Here is a 20417-nt window from a genome sequence, read left to right as displayed (position 1 = left end):
TTGCTGTTTTTACCCCATAACTCCGTAACATTCAGTCATAGATAATCCAGACTATACCTTTTTGGAATCTTTGTGATCAGACACATAATTTGGTATAACTTTCAATATGATTTGAGCATTTTTACATTTTTGACCCCTACCTGTCTGTCATATTGGATTTTCACGTGGCCAGCACTTTTTTCTCAAACACTGATTTATGAAGAACCTTCATGCCAAATCTGGTGCTTGTATCGCCATGTGAAGGATTGTTTCAGTTATCTGCTGCAGTACTTGGGCAAGGTCCTTAATACCCTAGTTGCTCCCGGTGTGTAGTGAGTGCCTTGCATGGCACCACCCTGACATTGGGGTGAATGTGAGACATTATTGTAAAGCGCTTTGAGTGTTTGATGCAGATGGAAAAGCGCTATATAACTGCAGTCCATTTACCATTTATGTTTTAAAAGTTGCCCCCCTCCCCCACACATTTTATTCTCTATGCAACCACAAGCTGCGTATCGATTGCAGTGTTTCTGAACTTTTCAACTGTATCTGCTAATTTGTTTGTTAGATTGTTACCAAATGGGCTGGCTTTTCAGGAAAGTTAATTGACGTGTGTGGCATGGGGGTAAAGGAAAAATTCAGCCAATTTTGGTTTGGATCCAGTGTCTGGGGGAGTACGCCCAGGAAATTTATATTTTTTCATGACTGCCAATTTTGCATAACTGTGCATTCTTTTGGATTTATTTCTTAAATTTTTGTCAGTTTTCATGAAATAATGCACCAAACATGTATTCCAGTTCTATCGAGCTGGTAGCAAGATGGGGCACACAATAGAGCACACTCTTGACCTTATGCACAAGTTTGTTTTTATTGAAATCCATGCAGTGTTACTCTTCTTTTGGCTGTGGTATGGAGCCACATCTTGATTTGGTGCATATTTTTACACCGGATGTCCCCTTTTTTCCATCATTTTTATTGAGCAGGATGTGGTTGCTTGTGTTGGTCTTTGGAGAGGTGTTAGCCATACCATGTTCCACAGTGGTCCAACCACTTGTAGGAGCTCAGTGGAGCCTGGTGGAACAGGAATTAGCCTTCTTGTCACTCAGCAAGACAGTCATGGGTTCAGTTCCAATATTGCCCACTTTCTTTCTGTGTGGATGTTGTGTGTTCTCTCAGTGTTTGTGTGGGTTTCCTCCAAGTTCTACAGTTTACCCTCACACCATCAAAAAAAGAAAAAAGAAGCCTTTTTAAATGAGATTTGCACTCAGGAGGGTGCATCCTTTTACCAAGGTGGAACATCCATTTTATTCCCTAACCTGTATTCCAACTATGCCACCTGCAGAGCAGATAGATCGGTGGGATATGAGATGAGGTACCAATATGTCGACCTGAGTTTGATTCTCGGTCACACTACCCACCTGTGTTCCTGGATAAGACAATTTAATCTGCACCTGCTTAGTCCACCCACCTGTAAATCTTAGTCCAGGGGTAGTCATAGACTCTCATCCACTTGTGCAGTCTGGGGCTGAGCACCGGCACCACTGTTCCTGGGGGCCTATGCAGTGGAGCTGCAACTAGGGGTTATTTTCATTATGTCATCTAGAGCCATCAAATGTGTTATTTCTTCCACAGTCCAAAGATATTTGGTTTGCTACATTAAAGGACTAAAGCAGCAAGTAAATTAAACCAGAAAATATTCACATTTAGATAGCTGAAATCAAATAATTTGGATATTTAAAAAAGAAAAACCGCAAAACCCGCTACTACCTAAAATATACAGTATTATTTCTTTCATATTCCAAACACTGAGATGATATGTTTTCTTTAAATACAGGCACGGAGGTTTATTTAGAGGTTTTTGTCTTAATTTAAGAAAAAAAAAAAACATTTCTCATCTTTGGATTTTTACCCTGAAACAGACATCATTGTGATTTCTCAAAATCATTTTTTTTTTTTTTTTCGTTTAAACTGTCAAAATGTTGTAAGTCTTTGGGGATGGCATTATTTAAATGACTCTGCAATTGTGGGCTCCATCGGCAGTGATCAGGAAGCTGAGTACAGGAGTGTGGTGGACGGGTTTGTAGAGTGGTGTGGACTCAACCACCTGCTTAGACAAAGCTGCTGGTGGTGGACTTCAGAAGACGAAGGACCCGTCCAAACCCAGTTACTAACAGTGGAACTGAGGTGGACATTGTGGACTACTACAAGTGCCTGGGTGTTCACATAGCACATAGACAACAAACTGGACTGGGCTGTAAACACAGATGCTGTGTATAAGAAAGGTCAGAGCCGACTGTGCTTCCTCAGGAGGCTCAGATCTTTCAATGTCTGCAGAAATTTGTTGCAGATGTTTATATCTCGGTGGTCTCCAGAGTCATCTTCTACGTTGTAGTGTACTGGGGCAGCAGGCTGAAGGCAGCTGACACAAACAGACTCAACAAGCCCAGCAGGAGAGCTGGCTCTGTCCTGGGGGTAGAACTGGAGTCTGTGAGGGAGGTGTCAGAGAGGAGGATGTTGAGGAAACTGCTCACCATCTGTGACAACACCTCCCACCCCCTGCATGCCACACTAATGTCCTGGTCCAGCCCGGTCTCATGTTTTTTTGTGCACACGGCATGAACCCATAGAGTAATGTACTTTTCCTAACCCAGTCCCATGAACTGCCGTGAGACTGGGGTGGTCCGTCAGAGCACCTTCAGCAAAAGACTGAAGCCACTGAGGTGCTCCACAGAACGCCACAACAGGTCCTTCTTACCTGTGGCAATCAGACTGTAGAATTCCTTCCCCTTCTGCAGAATGAATACATAACGATCAGAATTTTTCAGTTACTCAGAGCTATGTGCAATACTGTCAACATCTTGTGCAAGTGTCTTCAGTCATTTTGCATAAACATGTTGTACTCACTGTTCTCACTGTAAAAAAAGAAAAGAAAAAAGCAATGTTTACTGTTTCGGCACTCTGGAAAAACAATTTCCTTTGGGATTAATAAAGCTCTTATTGTTATTCTTAACGCTCTAAATGTGTTGATCGGGCTCTGCAGGAGTAGTTCTGTAGGCTTGTGTGGACAACTCAGTGCATGATCACAGGTCCTCATGCAACCCAAAATCTGAATTTGCTTCTGACTATTGGGCAATTCTATGGTAAAAGAATTACAATCCGAGCAAATTTTTTAATGGAGAGCTAAAGTACTGCCAGATTCCACTGCCATTGTAATTCCATTACCATATCTTATTATCTTTATTTAAAAGGTGTCGCTTTGATCCTATGCCATGACAGCAGAATATGCACTGCTTCTGTCAATCTAAAGTGAGCATGACTGTTCGTGCACGTTGTGTTGTAAAAGCTCATCGCTTCCTGTGCTGGTGGTCTCAACTCATGTCTATTTCTGACTGTGAATGTAACAATGAGGGAATGTTACTGCACACAAGAACGTGACAAAGCCTGCGTTCTTATATTTCGACCTTTGCATTATGCACCCTACCTGAAGGGGTTGGTGATTGAAGTACATACTGAGTGTGAAAGCTAAACTGGTTTGAGGTATTTGGCTGCATTCATACTGGATTGATTGATGCGTGTCAGAAATACGGATCACACTGACGGCACAAGTCATTATGGCATATCTGCGAATGTGAATGACCTTCAAATCTCTGCATTGATTTCATCAACCGTCAGTCTAAAGTGTAACAAGCACTCATTGGAGCGGATGCCTCAGCCAGGCTCTTCTTTCTCCTCTATTTCCAGTCAGAGTGTACAGCAGCTGCACCTCATGTTTGCCACGGAGCCATGCAAATTAATTCCTTGTGGTTCCGAGATAATGAAATATGAAGTGTTCAGATGCAAAACCCTGAAGTTTGTTTTTTTTTTTTTTTTTAATGGAGAAAAAAGCAATTTAACTTGGGAATTTAAAGGAAACCACATTAGAAAATTCACAGATTTCAATAAATAAATGAAAATGAATGTTCAATTATTTAAATTCTTTAAAATGGAATGTTGAATTCTCAGCTTCTTTCAGGACCTGTACACCTCCAGGGCCCTGAGGCGAGCAGGAAAGATAGTGGTTGATCCCTCTCACCCAGGACACAAACTTTTTGTTACTTTCCTCTCTGGACTAAAGCCACAAGACACAAAAACAGCTTCTTTCTGTCTGCTGCTAGACTTATAAATAATGCCAGAGACCCCCATTTACCCTGCCTCCCCCCTAACTTCCACAAAATACAGAATGAGCATCCTTGTACTGTTTATCTACATACCTGCACAGCCCCATTCCACCAATCCACTATATCTATTTGACAGTAAACTTAGCTTTCCACATTTGTTTATTTGACTCCTTTACTTCTTACAGAAGTATTTTTCTTTTTATTGTTGTTTAAGCACCTATTACTTCTACAGAAGCATTTTCTTTTATTGCTGTTTATGCACCAGTGACACCAGATCAAATTCCTTGTATGTGAGAACTTATGTGGCAATAAATTTGATTCTGATTTAAAATTTTGCACACTGATAGTTACTAGCAGCCACTGAAAAGTTTGTCGTTTTTGACTTACTGGGATGTGCATCTGTGTAGCCTTTGCATTTGGTCAGTTCTTCTTCTTGTTGGTGTTGTTGTAGCAGTGCACATTCAGGGCTTTTAATCTGAAAGTTCAGAGCACAGGATGTGTCTGTCTGTGTATTGCTTGGTGGGGTCTTCAGCGAGGAAATGTCTGTAAATCTCTACTCACATAGTGGAGCTTTCATGTCTTGATTTTGTTATCTTATGTGAAGCACATGCACCAGTATAACCAGCCCAGTCTCACAGTATCACAAAATGCAGCAGGTTTTCATGATGGGGCAGTCCAATCTTAGCCCTAACCCTTATGCCCATGGTGTAAGGTTTAGGGTTAAGTAACAGTTCCTTAGTCTGACAGCAGTTTGTGATCTATTAGATTGTGGTACCATCACGAAATTTGATTGTGATACCATTATGAAAATCTACTACATTTCTTGAGGGGATCACAATCTCATAGATTAGATCACTTTATGTGATGCCATCACAAACTGCCATCAGGCTGCGTTGCTATAACCCTCAGTTATGGTTTTTGTCAATTTCCTCAGCTTTAGAGGATGATGTAACGTCACTTTCACTACCACTTTTCATGCCCCTTGCTGGTTCCACTTTGTGGCTCACTGTCTATTTTTAATTATTTTTTTCTTGTCTCATTTGTAGAGTTTTCCTCACAATGCTTACAGTATATGATAGGAAATGGTTGAGAACTTTGATGTGGAAGCTAAAAACTACAAATGTTACTCTTGCTTTTGTTTCTGCTGCGTAAGAGGCTGTTACATCGGTCTGTGGAAATATCTAAATCTTATCCTTGTTATCATCTGAACTTTTATTGTGATATATTGTTGTGATTGTTTTATTTCCCAGGTCTAACCACAGGTGTATCTCTAACCAGTTCCTCAAATTAGCCATTTCGGGTAAATTTATGTAACTATGATGTGTATATAGAAGTAATAAGACCTATGAACAGAATGTAACTTAACGTGACTGTTGTGTGGGCCGCTGAAGAGGAGGGTACTGCTGGCCCACCACCACCAGAGGGCGCCCTGCCTGGAGTGCGGGCTCCAGGCACCAGAGGGCGCTACCGCATCATGGGAGTAATCTGGGTGACAGCTGTCACCCATCACCAAACACAGCTGTTTCTACTCAGCACCGAGGTATATCAGGAGGACGGCGTCTCCACCTCAGTGCCGAGATATCGCCTAAGACCAAGTAACATTCTCTGCAGCATATTCTGTGATTGACAAACTTGTTAACCTTTCAGGACTGGTGACTACTGAGACCCTCCTTCTTTGGATAAGTACTCACCTTCCTGCTGAACTTGCCAAAAGGTGGAGGCGGCTTCTCCCCTCTCTGTACTGGGTGCGTTCATCCACTCCTGTGTGTTCTTGCTCTCTCCTGCAGCAGTACCGGATCCGACGAGCGGAGGCAGTGGCCACCTGGGAATTCGGGACTTGGCGGTTTCCAGTATTTCCAGGGTTCGGTGGCAGTGGAGATCTGGGTGGTTCCGGTTCGACTGAGACGGACGTCTCCTATCTTCGAGCCTGCCCACACGACACCAGCGGATTCGACCCTAAACATTGTGTTTGTTCTACTACTCGTGCTTGTTTCAGTAGTAAATCTTGTTTTTTTACTTCCTCCATTGTCCATTCATTGCGCCCCCTGTTGTGGGTCCGTGTTCCTACACTTTCACAACAGTGACTTAAATATACACTACATATGAATCATATGATTTTGTCTTTGTATCACACTCATCCATTCCACTATATTTGGTGTAAATAAGACAGAAACACTTCAGCTGTGCTCCTGTGCACAGACATAAAAACTGGATTATTTAAAGGGATCACATCAGCCTCTGAATATAACAAATTTAGACTAAGCTGTACTAAGCATTAATGTCTAAGATAAATAAGTGTGACGACAAGTTACTTTTAAAACTGAATTCTTTGCGTGCACCATCCGCTGATTGTCCAAGAACATCGTGCTGATCAGTTCATTATTCACTGATTATTACCTGCTAGTGACTGTTTTACTTTCCAATAAATCTGCAAAGTAATCTGATTTTTATTAATCAGAAATGGTGTGCTGTGTCTTTCTTAATAAAATAAATTCTTTATAACAGCCATTCCCAAAATTAAGGACACCACAGACTACTGTGAAATCTGAAAATCTTCTGCAGCCGAACATAAATTAAAACTTTAATCAACACACGAGAGGAAGAAGACATATTTTCTTTATATATTATGTTAAAATTGGTCAGGCACATGAAACATCAATGCCTTTATGGCAGTTAAACTCCCACCAAATCACAAATTTGTGACTTTACTTCAGAAGTTCTCGTTCACTTCACACCTTCAGTTCATAATCATAATCATTTCATAATAGTCATAATAGTACTATTAACAATAATACTATGAACATAATAGTCGTATGAACAGTCTTATCAAGATAGACTCGTTTCCCACAGTTGTCTAACGTCAGGTCACTCATTAACAGCTTTACTTTTCTGACTTTGCCATCAGTGTTGGTATGCACCTCTGTTTCTCTTGCCAGTCTACAGTGGTGTCAAAAGTACACACATTTGTTACTTAAGTAAAAGTATAGATACTGCAGTTTAAAAACACTCTGGTAAAAGTTGAAGTATCAACTTAACCTCTTTACTCAAGTAAAAGTGAAAAAGTATGTGCTCCAAAACCTACTTAAAGTATAAAAGTATAAAGTAACCTTTAAAAAAAAAAAAAGGTAGATGCCACTATATGAACTGAAAGCTTAATTTAAAAACTGATTCATTCTACATGTGGCCCAAGACCCCAAACCCAAAATTACCCCCCAACACCACCTGCACGAAAATGTTTCAATTCTAGAAGCTCTGAAATGCAATCTGGGACTATTCCAGACAATAAACTGCAGTGAGTGCAGCATCCATTTAGTGAAGGAAAAAAAAACAAAAAACCACAACTTTCCTCATTCACATTCATTCTAGTAGTATTCTGCTCTTACTAGGATGCAGCAGTTTTCTGTTTGGCAGATAGTTCTGGAGAAAAATAGCAAATTGAAAATATGGTTTGACCAAAACAAACTGTCATTAAACTTAAATAAGACAGGGATGAAGTGGAGGTGTAAGACTCACTAGGTGTTCACAGGAACACTTATTTATGTATGTATTTATTATGTATGTTCATTGTTAGTTGCTTTTATATTTTCTGTTGTGTTTCTATTCAGGTTCTTTTTGCCTCTTTCCTAAATTGTATATAATAATCATTAGATTATTAATATATAAACAAAAATAAATTTAAGAAATATTACAATTTGAAAACAATGCACCCGAACGTGATGAGAGCTGCAATTGCTTAATGATAAGTTTTAAACATTGAAAATGCCATAGACATGGTAACGCGTTAGCATCACTCTGGTTTTAAGTTATAAAATACATCTATCAACTGTTTCAGAAGACCATAACAGGTCAGTTTACATAGAAAAGGTAAATAATACTCACAGAAGTATGCTCTTTAGGGTTTTAGCGGGGGGAAATTAAGCGAAAGAAAGAAAGAACAAATGAAGCAATAGGTCGAAGCATTGCTTCAATCTGCGAAGCACTGCTTCGATTGGTTCACAGTTCAAAGCAAAGCCGCGCTGCAGAAAAGTTGATTACAGGCGCACATGACGTGAAATATATATATATATATATATATATATATAAAGCAGTCTAATCTTGTTTAGTTGAATAAACTCACTTAGTGACTAATTTTTTTATGTTAGTCGTTGCACAAAGCGCTTAGTCAGCTAAAGTTTCACATCACTCGACTGAAGATTTTAGCGTGGTACAGAGGCGGCTAATCTTATTTTATTCAACAAAACTTCAGTGTCTTACCTCAAAAAGCGTTTTTTTTTTCGTGCTCCCGTGACGAAATGAGTCAAATTTTCATGACGGGGTTTTTTTTTTTTAACTCACTATTCCTAACCCTACTCCTACCCCCGACCCTAACCTTAACCATAACCTAATCTTACTATTCCCCCCCCACCTTAACCATAACCACCCCAACCCCCCTGCTTCACTTTAATTTCATGCAGCCATCACGGAATGAATTAGAATGAGTTTGTGCTGCTGTGACGAAAATGAGGCACTTTTCGTCACAATATCACAAACCAATAGATTAATGTATATTTCGTGCTGCTGAATCAGGACTTGTCATGAGACCAGGTTGGTCATGTACCACCACTTGATGGAAGACTCAAGAGCACCCCTAACGTCGCTCGTATTCCTTCAAAAGGAGAACTTCCTCTGCCTTTGGCAGCAGACGACTGTTATGATGTTTGTGTGACAGTTCTCACATTAGCCACTGGGTGTTACACACTGAGCAGTGTTGTGTGCACAAAAAAGCTTTACGGAAATTCTGTAGTATGTAGAAGAAGAATTGCTAGGCTAAGAAGAAACTGAAGAGTGAAACTGCTAAGCTAAGAGCTAAGCACATCATTCTGCAGTTCGTATGGGTCTGTAAATGTCAAAGCCAGTTAACGAAACAAAGGCTGGATAGTTCATGACAACAACCAACCCGGAAGTAAACACAACTGTCAAGCATGGAGCCGTCTCTTGGCAATGGCATGTGCGAGGCGGTTTTGCCTGTGAAAACCGTCAACTAAGGTAAGACATCCAATCTACAAGTTTAATCGTCGATGTGAAACGGTGATTAGACAGATAATGTTGGGTGACTAACTGTAGTCGACTAAGCAATTTTAGTAGACTGAAAGATTAGATTGCTTTATGAAACCAGGCCCAGGAGGAGGAAATATTATGTGGACTTCATCATGAGGATGCTGTTTGCCTGCGATTTACAATAGTCATCACTTCATACAGAATGGTTCTAAGAGAGGTACTGTCAAGTCTCTTAGGGGGCTGATCAAGGATTGCAGTTAGAGCAATTCTGATCACTTTAATTTGTCTCTCCCATACACATCCCATGTGACTTGATGATGGTGTGTTCATTATGAACTAGGGTTCTCACAGCATGGGGTGGGGGGCTTAACAGGGCATAGCCACGCGACGGGCGTTCGAGGTGCAAGTATTGAAGGAGGGTCCGGGGGCATCCCCTCAAAAAAATTTTTTCAATTTATAACTTTTTAAACACTATTTCCTGCTTTTTGAATGTCACTTTGTGTTGTTAACTGGAATGTTAAATATCATGCAACATTTCCTTTTAAAAAGAAATAGAAAACAAACAGAAAAGCCCCCCTATACTGGCTAAATCGCAGCATAGGGGCCCAAAATCAAAGCATAGCGGATCCAAATCACAGCATAGGGCCCCCTATGCTCAACTGTGCTGGCAAGAACCCTATGAACTCACATCCATGTTCCTTTAACTGCTCATGATCCAGGTCTTTCATAGCATTGAGGAACTCACTTTGTCGGGCTGTCTCGCAAAACTCCACCTACGTTTGTTATTATGTTGAGCACCTGAACCTTTCGATGTTCTGGATCATTGTCACTAACCTCTCCCACCTTCACATCTCCAATATGTAGTTCCCTTTCCCACAGGAAGTCTGGGCCAGTACACCAGTTTGAGGCCACAAGCTGATCTGCCATCAAGCCTCTCGAAGCATGATCTGTGGGATTATCTTTGGAACATAAAAACTGCCATTGCTTGGGATCAGTAGTGGGCTTGATTCTTTGGATCCTGCTTGCACCAAAGACATGAAATCATCTGGCATCATTATTTATGTATCCAAGGATGATTTCGAGTCTGACCAAAAATACTCTTGAAGACCATCCATTTCAAGCTCATTTCTTGTGGTCGTGGCTCGTCCCACCCAACCTTGTCTTGACAGAGCTGCTGCAAGATTTGCTTCCCTAGGAGGATTGAAGGCGCCAAGAACCCCAACAGGTCATAGATGGAAGCCACAGTGGATAGCACTCCTCTCTTATCAGTGAATGTTCCTTGACAGTAAGTCTGAACTGAAAGTTATCAGAGGATATGCCCCACTGGACTCCGAGTGCTCTTTCCATGAGTGGCTCCCCAAAGGCCATACTCAGATGTTTGACACTTTCTGCACACTCTTCTTTTGGTAATGATTCTAATACCATTCTTGCTGTTGGTGATTAACTTATGTAGTCACAGCATGCCTGTGTTGCAGAGCTTTCTTGATTCCTCAATAAGTTGGATTGCCTTAAAATCAAACGTTACACTCACCAATTCATCATCGACATAAAAATTCCTTTGGATGAATTTAACAATGTTTTGGTTAAATTGATCCTGACTTTCTGTGGCTAAATGTTTAAGTCCACAGTTGGCACAGCCAGGTGAGGAGGCTGCCTCAAAATGATGGACTTTCATCTGAAAAATTGATGGCAGAGACTCCAGATTGCTGTTATTCCACCATAAGAACCTCAGGTAGCCTTCTTCTTCAGGCCTTACATGAAACTGATGGAATATTCATTCGACATCGCACATAACAGTATTCGGGCCCTTGCAGAACCTATAAAGAACTCTCACCAAAGTTTTTATGAGCTCTGGTCCAGTAAGAAGGTGGCCATTCAATGATCGGTCTTCAAACCTTGTTGAGCAATCAAAAACTGCATGGATCATTCCGGGCTTTTGAGGGTGGTATACCCCATGGTCGGGAATATACAGACTGGTTGATTGCTGTGTTCCTCCTCTGGAACCCTCTCTTCTTCGCCTCGACTGATGATGACTTCCATAAAGTTGACATAGTCTGAACAGTACTGCTGATCTCTCTTAACGTTGCTTCTAAAAGCTCTGATTGCCAGTTGGAAACTTTACCAGTGAGCTGCCATCGCTGTCCTGTGACAGCTGCTGGAAACTGCCTCATATCAGGAAGCACATGGATGTATTTAAAAAAAAAATATGAAGCACCATATAAAAACATTGCATTCCCTCTCATCAAACAGGCAATACAAATATGAGTCTGTTCCTCTGTAGATGACCCATGGTCACTGATGCACAGTCATGAATTGACATGAATAAGAAGCAGTTTGCTCATCTCATTCATGTTCACATCTGCTGGCGCGTGTCCTGCCAGCCTGTGCGCATATCCTGCCGACACACGTCTTGTGGACGGCACACCGCAGGATACCGCGTCATGTGGAACAGAGCTCACGTGGGTGACATGACAGTCAGATCGCCTGCTGCGTGTTATGATCTGACGGTGTGTTTCAACCTGGGGGCAGCCTGTCCATGTGCGTGCACTAGCTCGCTGCAGCTTGTTGCCACAGTGATTTATGTTTTATTTATGACCACTTGATGACAGCAAACAGACACACGCATGTCACAGTGGTCAGTTGTTAGTCAATGTCCATCCAAACACAGTACCGTCCAGCTGGGATGTCCAGAACGACAGATCTCCACAGCCGCTTCTGTCATAGCCACACCTCCTGTCAGTTCAGCGCACAGACCAAAGCCACACTCATGGGACACTTAGACTAATTTCACTGCCAGTACGACAATGATTGTCTGAAGACTGTTGTTGTGCCAAGAATGTGAACGGCCACACATTTTCTAAGTGCCATGCGAGCGGTGTTAGATGTTCATGCGTGTCACCTGGAATTTGGCCAACACCTGTTGCGAGGGGGTTCGATGGGCTTGCACAGCGCACACGCTGTCTGTCAGCCGCTGGTGTGCGCAAATAGTTGTAGCAACAGGTTGGAGGCATTGGAGGCAGCTACGAAATTACACGGTTTGCACACGATTCCTGCTTCATGCGCACTAAATGAGCAATTTTACCAAATTCAGACTATGTGTGAAGGGGCCCTAAAGATGGTAGGCTGTGGAATGGTATAGCCTATTTGCTGATAGTGCCAAGACCTTTACAAGCTCTCCTGAGTCCTCCTGAAGCACACTTATTGGGGCTGGATCTCTCAGAGGTTGCGAATGCTGATGCTGATACAAAGAATTAACCTGATTACTTTCTTGCTCCGCTGTAGGCGGTTCAGGTTTCTGTGCTGCTAGTCCTGGGAGTGAATGAAAGTCTGTTTCATTGTAGTCTTGAAGCCTTGCTTTAGCTGCTTTTAGCCTTTTAGCTCCTCCAAAGGCTCCAGCTCTCTTTTCAAGTCTTCTGCAAACCTTTGTCTTGCAGCATTTTCTTCTTACTGTTTCTTTAAGAGAGCAGCTTCTTGTTTTTCCTCTTTCTATTTTATGTTCAGTCTCTTCCATTTCTCTTTGAAGATGGCGAGTTAATGCAGCTGCTTCTTGTTCTGCAACTACAAGTTTATCCACAGCTTCGAATTCTTGCAGTTTCTCTTGGTGACGTTCTTGCTCAGCCATAATCTTTAATACAGCTCATGTAGCCACGTACTCCACAGCAGCTTCTTGCCTTTTGACAGAGGATACATTAGCGTGAATGGAATTATCCTTAATGCAAACAGATGCTCGTGGTGAAACACTGGAAGTTGAGGATGCAAACGCAGTTACTTTCGGGCCAAATCAGCTTGTTCCTTGAATCTGAGACTGAGCAACCCTAACCCTACCAAGCCATATCAAAGCAACAATTTATTGTGCACCAATATAATAAACAATTTGCTGGCACAAAGATAATTGCATTTGTTGAAATAAATGTGCATGGTGCAAAGAATAAGCACAAGTAGGCCTACGACTGGCCCTGTAACAATACACCAACAAACAACTCAAATTAAACAACGGCTAATTAAACTTGGAAAAGTTGTTCCCTACCTTGTCAATCAATCAACATTTATTTATAGAGCGCTTTACGGCACCGACTGATGTCCAAAGCGCTTAACATTAAAAACACAAATTCACAAAAACAAAACACATAAAATACAATTTTAAAACGGCACATAAAAAACAGAACGTCACCTCCCCACTCGGTGTTAAAAGCCAGTTTAAATAAATAAGTCTTTAATTTAGATTTAAAAAGTGCTAGGTCAGGAATAGTACGTAATTCAAGACGCAGCTTGTTCCACAATCTGGGGCCAGCTACCGCGAAAGCATGATCACCCAGCCGTTTATATCTTGACCTCGGAACATCTAAGTAAAGCTGACTTATAAAGCTGGCCAGATGTCCGTATGTCCTACTGTAAGGGTGCAAAGTTAAAATTTCAGGCACGTAGGGAGGTGTAAGGACATAAATAGCTTTAAAAACAAACATTAAAATCTTAAAATCAATTATAAAATGAACTGGAAGCCAGTGGAGTGAATATAGGACCCGTACAAATATGACCAAATCGAAAAGCTCTGCATGTTCAGTGTGGTTTGAACAGTGCGCAGCAGTCCTCCAGCTGCATATGGAATAACGAAAAATAAATAAATAAAACCCTGTTAGCTTCTTTTATTAAAGTGAGTGATCTCCAAAAGAATTGCGCAGAAAACAGACTTAAAAGTTTAGAGGTTGTATTAAAAAGTTAAACCCTGATACAGAGAGTCATCTGCAGTGCTGGGATCTTTTTTCCAGATCACATGCACCTGGGACAAAGAACCGCGATTTTCTTTGTCCTCTAACTTTTATTCCTGAGTCAAGGCCGGCCCCATGTGGGTGGGCAGTCCTTAGCCTGTCGTGAATCAATGGCTGTGTGATTGGCTGCAAAAGTGAAGTAGGCAGGTGTCTGCTTGCGTCGCGTTCAAGGTTGTTATGTAAAAAAAATCTTATAGTGTGTGTCAATGCAATAATCAGAGTGTTCCGTCATGCTGATTCTTTTCCAAATGGACGTGAAAACTTTGGTTTTATCAATTAAACATCTATAAAAAGATCAGATGGTTTTATCAATTAGACAGCTGTAAAGGATCAGATAGTTTTACCAAACACAAGGACATTTGTGTGTCAGCCGTTTTGAAAAGCAGTAGGTCAAGATCAGATAGTTACATTTGTATGTGCATCAGCCGTTTTGTGTTATGCATCATGGAACACTGTACAACCCCAAACACTGTCATCTTTATCAAAAGCAGCAATCGCAGTATTAATAGTCACAGTTTATCTCGTTATATTCCTAAACTGTTACAGAATGGCTCACTCACGTTGCTTTCGTAAACATTACACAAAACAAATGCACGAAAATAAATAAATAAAATAAATAAAATCCCAAACACGGTCACGGTTTAACTGAGCTAATCTTTGCGTAGACAACCACAACAAAATCCCCCCAAAATAAATGAATAATAAAAATACTGACTTTTCAACTGTTTACATACCATTTTGTCCACAGTGTAACTTATTTGGCTCTTTAAGCTGTTATGTTGCTTCAAAAGGATTTTTTCTCATTTACATTTTTTTTTCTCCTCTGCATCCGCACCATAGAAGAAGAAGAGGAAGAGCCCTCTTCTTCTTTTATGGCGTTTAATGCAGCCGGAATCCTTATAGTGCAGTGCTGCCACCTTCTGCATCAACCGTTATAGCAGCACTGTACGTTATGGCACCAGTGTCATGTGATCGACTGGAACTCAGCTGGCGATCGACTGGTTGGGCACGCCAGCTCTTCAACAATCCTGTGACTGATGTACAGTGTCCATCTTGTGGCACATGTCATGTGGTAGAGTGTCACCCTTTGATGGTCATCATAAACAATATTCAGCTCAGTTAACTCCTTCTGAATAGTGCTAATATGTTCTTGCAGGATACTACTGGGATCCTATTTTAGTACAGATTTTTTTTAGTTAGAGCCTTCCAGGCTTCATAAATGCCATTACAACAAAGTAATAGCCCTTTGAGGTTCTCTGAAATTGTCTTCCTTTTTTTTTTTTTTTTTTTGTTAATCTACGGGCTCTTTCGCCTCTACCAGGCTCTTCAGACTGTACACTGAAAAAAGAGAATGTTTGAACCAACTTAAAAAAGTGTTACAATTTGTAAAAACCTGAATGAATTAAGTTGTTTGAACTTAAGTTTGTAAGTTAGAGTTGATTTAACTTTCAAAGTTAAGTTCAAACAACTTAATTCATTCAGGTTTTTACAATTGTAACACTTTTTTAAAGGTGGTTTAAACATTCTCTTTTTTCAGTGTACTGCTTTTTGTACGACAAACAAAAAGCAGTACTGCTTTGGCTCTGCCACTTGTCCTATGTTACAGCACCCAGAGTCTCTTCATTCTGTTTGTGAGGTTTAAAATTATTTGGGAAATACTTGTACACAATCAACTTGTCTTACATAAGCAGTGTAGTGAACAACAAACATTCCCAAAAAGCTTAAGTGAATGAGCTAAGCTAGATACTTTTTCACATTTTTTCAAAAAATCAATCCTGTAAAGTATAATAATAAAAAAATCACTTGAAATATTAAGCGACAGGATGAATAGCAGTTATTAAAGGTCCTCATGACAACACTTCCTTGAACTTGCATAGAAAAATATTGACCCATGAACAGAAAACTGTCCTTCAAATATCAACTTATTTAAATATGCACAAAGGATTTTTTTCTTTCCAAGGTATCCTTCTTCAGTTAAACAATCAGTCAGTATAAATCAGTTTCCTATAATCAAGCACATATGCCCTTTCACATCTAGTGAAACACAGTTATATAATTAGGCGACACACACAGTCCCTTATAGTTTCCAATCATTGTGTCCCTTCAAACATAAACTTTAATGTCTTGGTTATGGACGTCTTCTTGAAAACACTGCTGAACTTGGTGTCCTTACACTAACAGTGACTTATCTGTGTTTCCCATCATGACGAGGTGTCGGGAATGAGCAGATTAGGGAAAGTTCACACAGGTCCAAGTTCGATTATCGCGCTCTCCAGGAAATACACCACACTGTAAGTTCTTCTTCTACTGACAGATTTATTCAACAGAGCTTCATCACCGTTAAATCCACCGTCGAACTAAGCTAAGAATATAACAAGTACACAATAAACACACATACATATCACAGACTGAAAACCAATATATATATATATCTCCATGACATAATATATATATATATGTACCTCGCTGGCTGCACAAAACCAAGAGGGGTAAACGGGCAAACATAAAATCTTCCATGGAAATACACAAAGCAAAAGAAGAAACTTCTTGAAGAAACAAACTTTACCTCTCAAGTAGAGCAAAACCCTTACGTGCATCATGGTTCTAATATTGCAACCACTAAAGTGTCCCTACGCAATACCATCCATAAAACAAGGTTCCGACCTCAGACTTCAACAAATCAGCACAAAATGAATGCTATAAATATCACTCACTCATCACTCATCTTCAACCACTTATACAGGATCGGGGCGCAGGGGCTCCAGCTCCAGCAGGGGACCTCAAACTTCCCTTTCCTGAGTGGGGGGTACTGAAGCGTTCCCAAGTCATTGTGGCGATATAATCTCTCCACCTAGTCCTGGGTCTTCTCTGGGGTCTCCTCCTAGATGGACGTGGCTGGAACACCTCCCTAGGGATGTGCCCAGGCAGCATCCTTACCAGATGTCCAAACTACCTCAGCTGGCTCCTTTCAACGTGAAGGAGCAGCGGCTCTACTCCGAGCTCCTCACAGATGACGGAGCTTCTTTTGGTCATGACCCAACCCTCAAGTCCATAGAATAGGAACGAAGATTGACCAGTAGATCAAGAGCTTCACCTTTTGGCTCAGCTCCCTTTTTGTCACAACAGTACTGTAGAGTGAATGCAACACCGCCCTTGCTGTGCCGATTCTCCAGCCATATAAATATGTGTAAACAAAACATTAAATTTCATAAAATGAAACATCACTGCCTTTATGGCAGTTAAAAACACACCTCAGAATCCTGTGGCTTATAGCTCTTTGAGCTACATTTAAAAAATTGTTCTTCAATATTTTTGGATACTTCAAACTTTAAAATCAAATTCTTAATGGCCTTTCCGAGGCCCACCTACAATGCCTTCCTATTTCCTATGTTCCTATTTTTATGGTATGAGCTTGCAGCCATTAGTGTGGTGACGCCACTTCCTGGTTGTTGCTAGCTGCTAACTTTGCTTCATTTTTTGCTAAATACAGTATAACACCTTTATCATATATGTAAAAGCTAGTGAGAAATAAACACTTGTAAAACTGAAACCCCTGTTTTTGGAACCAAATAACACCTCTGAAGTTATTTAGAAGACATTTCTCTCACATTAGCATGCATGCTAACTTCTGCTAACTCAAAGCTAACTTGCGCATAAAGCTCATGTACACCCACACCGTCCTGCAGATGCTGTTAAAACGTAAATATTGTTTATGATTGATTGATTGATTGATGGATGGAGGGGCTTTACTGAACATGTACAAATTGTATGTAACACAACAGGATCTTAATAATTAATTAAACAACTGCAAATTATAAAGAAGACATTGCTGATATGGCTGAAGGTATTTTAGCATTGTATTATTTTTTGTTTTTACTGACATAATAATGAATAAAAAGCTTTAACATACATTTGTACAGAAACAACAGGGTGCCTAAGGTGCTGCATTTCAATACATTACACTTTTCATAGTGATAAGATTATCAGGACAAACGTGCCATTGTGCCTGTCTGCACATTCGTTGCAGCCTTTTTGTTGAAATGCAACTGTTTCAGAATAACACATCCATTTGTGTTTTCTGCCACGAAGCCCTCAGCGTCGATGCTCTTCTCAACTCCATCCAAGTTGCATTGTCCTGCGCTCGCACAATCGCAGTGAGTCATCTTTACTTTTCGCCCAAGATTTCTCCTAATCTTTTTGAAGCATCTCTGTATCTTCGCCGCACTGAGTGGGAGGCTTGTTTGTTCAGCGTACACTCAGCTGTGTGTACCAGCGCTGAAGGCCTCTTCTTCGCAAATGCCTTTTTTAGCGAGAGACTATTTGTCAAATGCATTATGACTTGTGCATACCCCCAAGCGGAATCACTCTGGTGAAATGAAGTTGGATAGATTACTGTAGCTGTTCTACTTTCTCGCCATCCCTCTTCCCTCTAACAGCGCAGTGCCCGAGAGAGAGAGAGCGAGAGAAGGAGGCTGTCATGTAATTATACTGTACTTATACTGTTGGTTTATAATCCAATGGTTTGCAGATGTTATTCGTTACATAGTTGCTGTGTGTTCCAAATTTCTGCACGTTATTTATATGCGCTCTTTTCACCGCAGAGCAGCGCGCGTACATTTTATTGATGCACGCTTTGTGCAGTGCGAGTTCTTCTCGAAGTGATAAGTACTGAATGTGATTATTTGGTGGATGGCAGCCTGTGTGCAGTGTGCACTGCATTTGCAATTACTTACTTCAAGGCGAGATCTCTGGAAAGTGTTTAGACGATAAGCCTCATTTTATGCATCGATCCGGGTTTTCTACATGAGAGCGAGCTACAGTAGGTGGTGTATGCAAGCAAAAACTGAAACAAAACAGGCATGGCAGAGTGAGCACAGCACACCCACGAGTCTGTGAGAAATTATTCAGAGCTTAAAAAAAGCAAATGTTGGGTTTTACAAACACATATGGTGATCTTGACCTTTGACCTCCTGGGGTCAATGGGATTGCTGGTGTAGAGTGCAGAGTAACATAATTAGCATGTCCTTTAACAATCAGATGCCTTTTGCCCTCACACACAATATATATGATCACACACAAAAAGTTTCCTGTGATCTTGACTGACAAAATCAATAGGGCTGTTTTAGGGAGGTGACCTATTTGATATTTGAATTTGAAATGTGAAGAGAAAAAAAAAATACTTCCAGTGAATTGACCGTTGTCCTTTTGACTCCATAGTTAGTAAAGGTCTTACACTCAGGCTACCTAACATTCATATGCTTGCTAACAACCTAGTACATATTATATGTTGTATTGCATGTATGTATGTATGTATTGTATGAGCTAATGAGTTCACATACAGTTTTTGGATTAAAATACTTGCAGTGATCTTGACCTTTTGGCCCACTGAGCTCAAAAGAAATAGCACTGTTGGAATTAGGGCCCTTAAACCCTCTGGGGTCCGATGGCATTTTTTGGACAGTTCACTCACCTGGCATAAATGTATTATTATTGCTGTTAACAGCTCTTCCTGCATCCCACAATCAAGTTTTATGTCTCTTTTTTTTTTCAGGACAACCTGTGCTTTCAGAATATATATATATATATATATATATATATATATATATATATATATATATATATATATATATGTTTTTGTTGTGTTTTATAAGTGTAATAAAGGTTTACAATCAAAAATAGGCAAGGAAAAAATAAAGTAAAAATTATTTTTCACACACATTTATTCAAAATACACAGCAAACTATAATAAACAACTGTTTTGACACTTTATAAAGGTAATTTGAGGTCTTGTGTGAAGGACTGTACAACAAAAAGGTTCAAACAATAAACACAAATGCACATTTTGAACAATATATACAAAATGGTCTATGCATTTTGTTGTCCATTGATATGGTAAACAGTGCTTTACGCAGAGAAAGCAACTGAGTTATCCAGTAACATTCACATGCAAACTAGTGGAGCAATCCTGATAGCTGTACACTCTTTGTTTGAGCACGTGAGATTGTCATAAGAGGCTCTCCGTCTGCTCCTGCTTTCACTGATCGAAACGATCTTTGGCTTTTCACATGAGATAAATCTGCCCTACGATTGGATTTTGGAAAACCATGTGATGGTGAACCAATTCCAATTGGATACTCACATTGCGCACGTCATCACACAGCTTCTATGAGGAGTACAAAGATGGCCGATGGCTGGATCAAAAGTCCGCGGAGTTAACTTTTCAGCAAAAAAGTAAGTTTCTATCTCATATCATTAAAAAGTTATTTATAATTTAGTAAAGCTTGGTCTTAGCCGTCGTATACGACCCCAGAGGGTTAACATACAGAGCAAGAAGTGTAACAATTGGGCGTGTACAGCAGGCATCAATGCATTCAAGCACAGTTTGTGATTCTAAAAAAATGTTTCTCATTGAACTTTGACCCTCTGACTACAAAATCGGCAGCATACAACTATTGAATGTTTTTATTAATTCGTTCAA

The 20417-nt window shown here is 40.4% G+C and overlaps 1 protein-coding gene and 1 long non-coding RNA gene across 4 annotated transcripts in view; one reads left to right on the top strand and one right to left on the bottom strand.

Moving 5' to 3' along the window:
- Positions 1-1586, bottom strand: part of LOC117506571 — a 39319-nt gene extending 37733 nt beyond the window's left edge. Inside the window, exon 1 of the long non-coding RNA XR_004559504.1 lies at positions 1266-1586. This is a non-coding gene — a long non-coding RNA (uncharacterized LOC117506571). The remainder of the gene's footprint in view (positions 1-1265) is intronic.
- Positions 1-20417, top strand: part of tox2 (TOX high mobility group box family member 2) — a 432153-nt gene that overhangs the window by 89728 nt on the left and 322008 nt on the right. The gene's annotated exons all lie outside the window — the stretch shown is intronic.

Source organism: Thalassophryne amazonica, chromosome 3 (genome assembly GCF_902500255.1).
Source record: "Thalassophryne amazonica chromosome 3, fThaAma1.1, whole genome shotgun sequence".
Taxonomy (NCBI): Eukaryota; Metazoa; Chordata; class Actinopteri; order Batrachoidiformes; family Batrachoididae; genus Thalassophryne; species Thalassophryne amazonica.
Note: the sequence above shows the minus strand (reverse complement) of the source record. Positions and strands in the feature narration are given on the sequence as shown.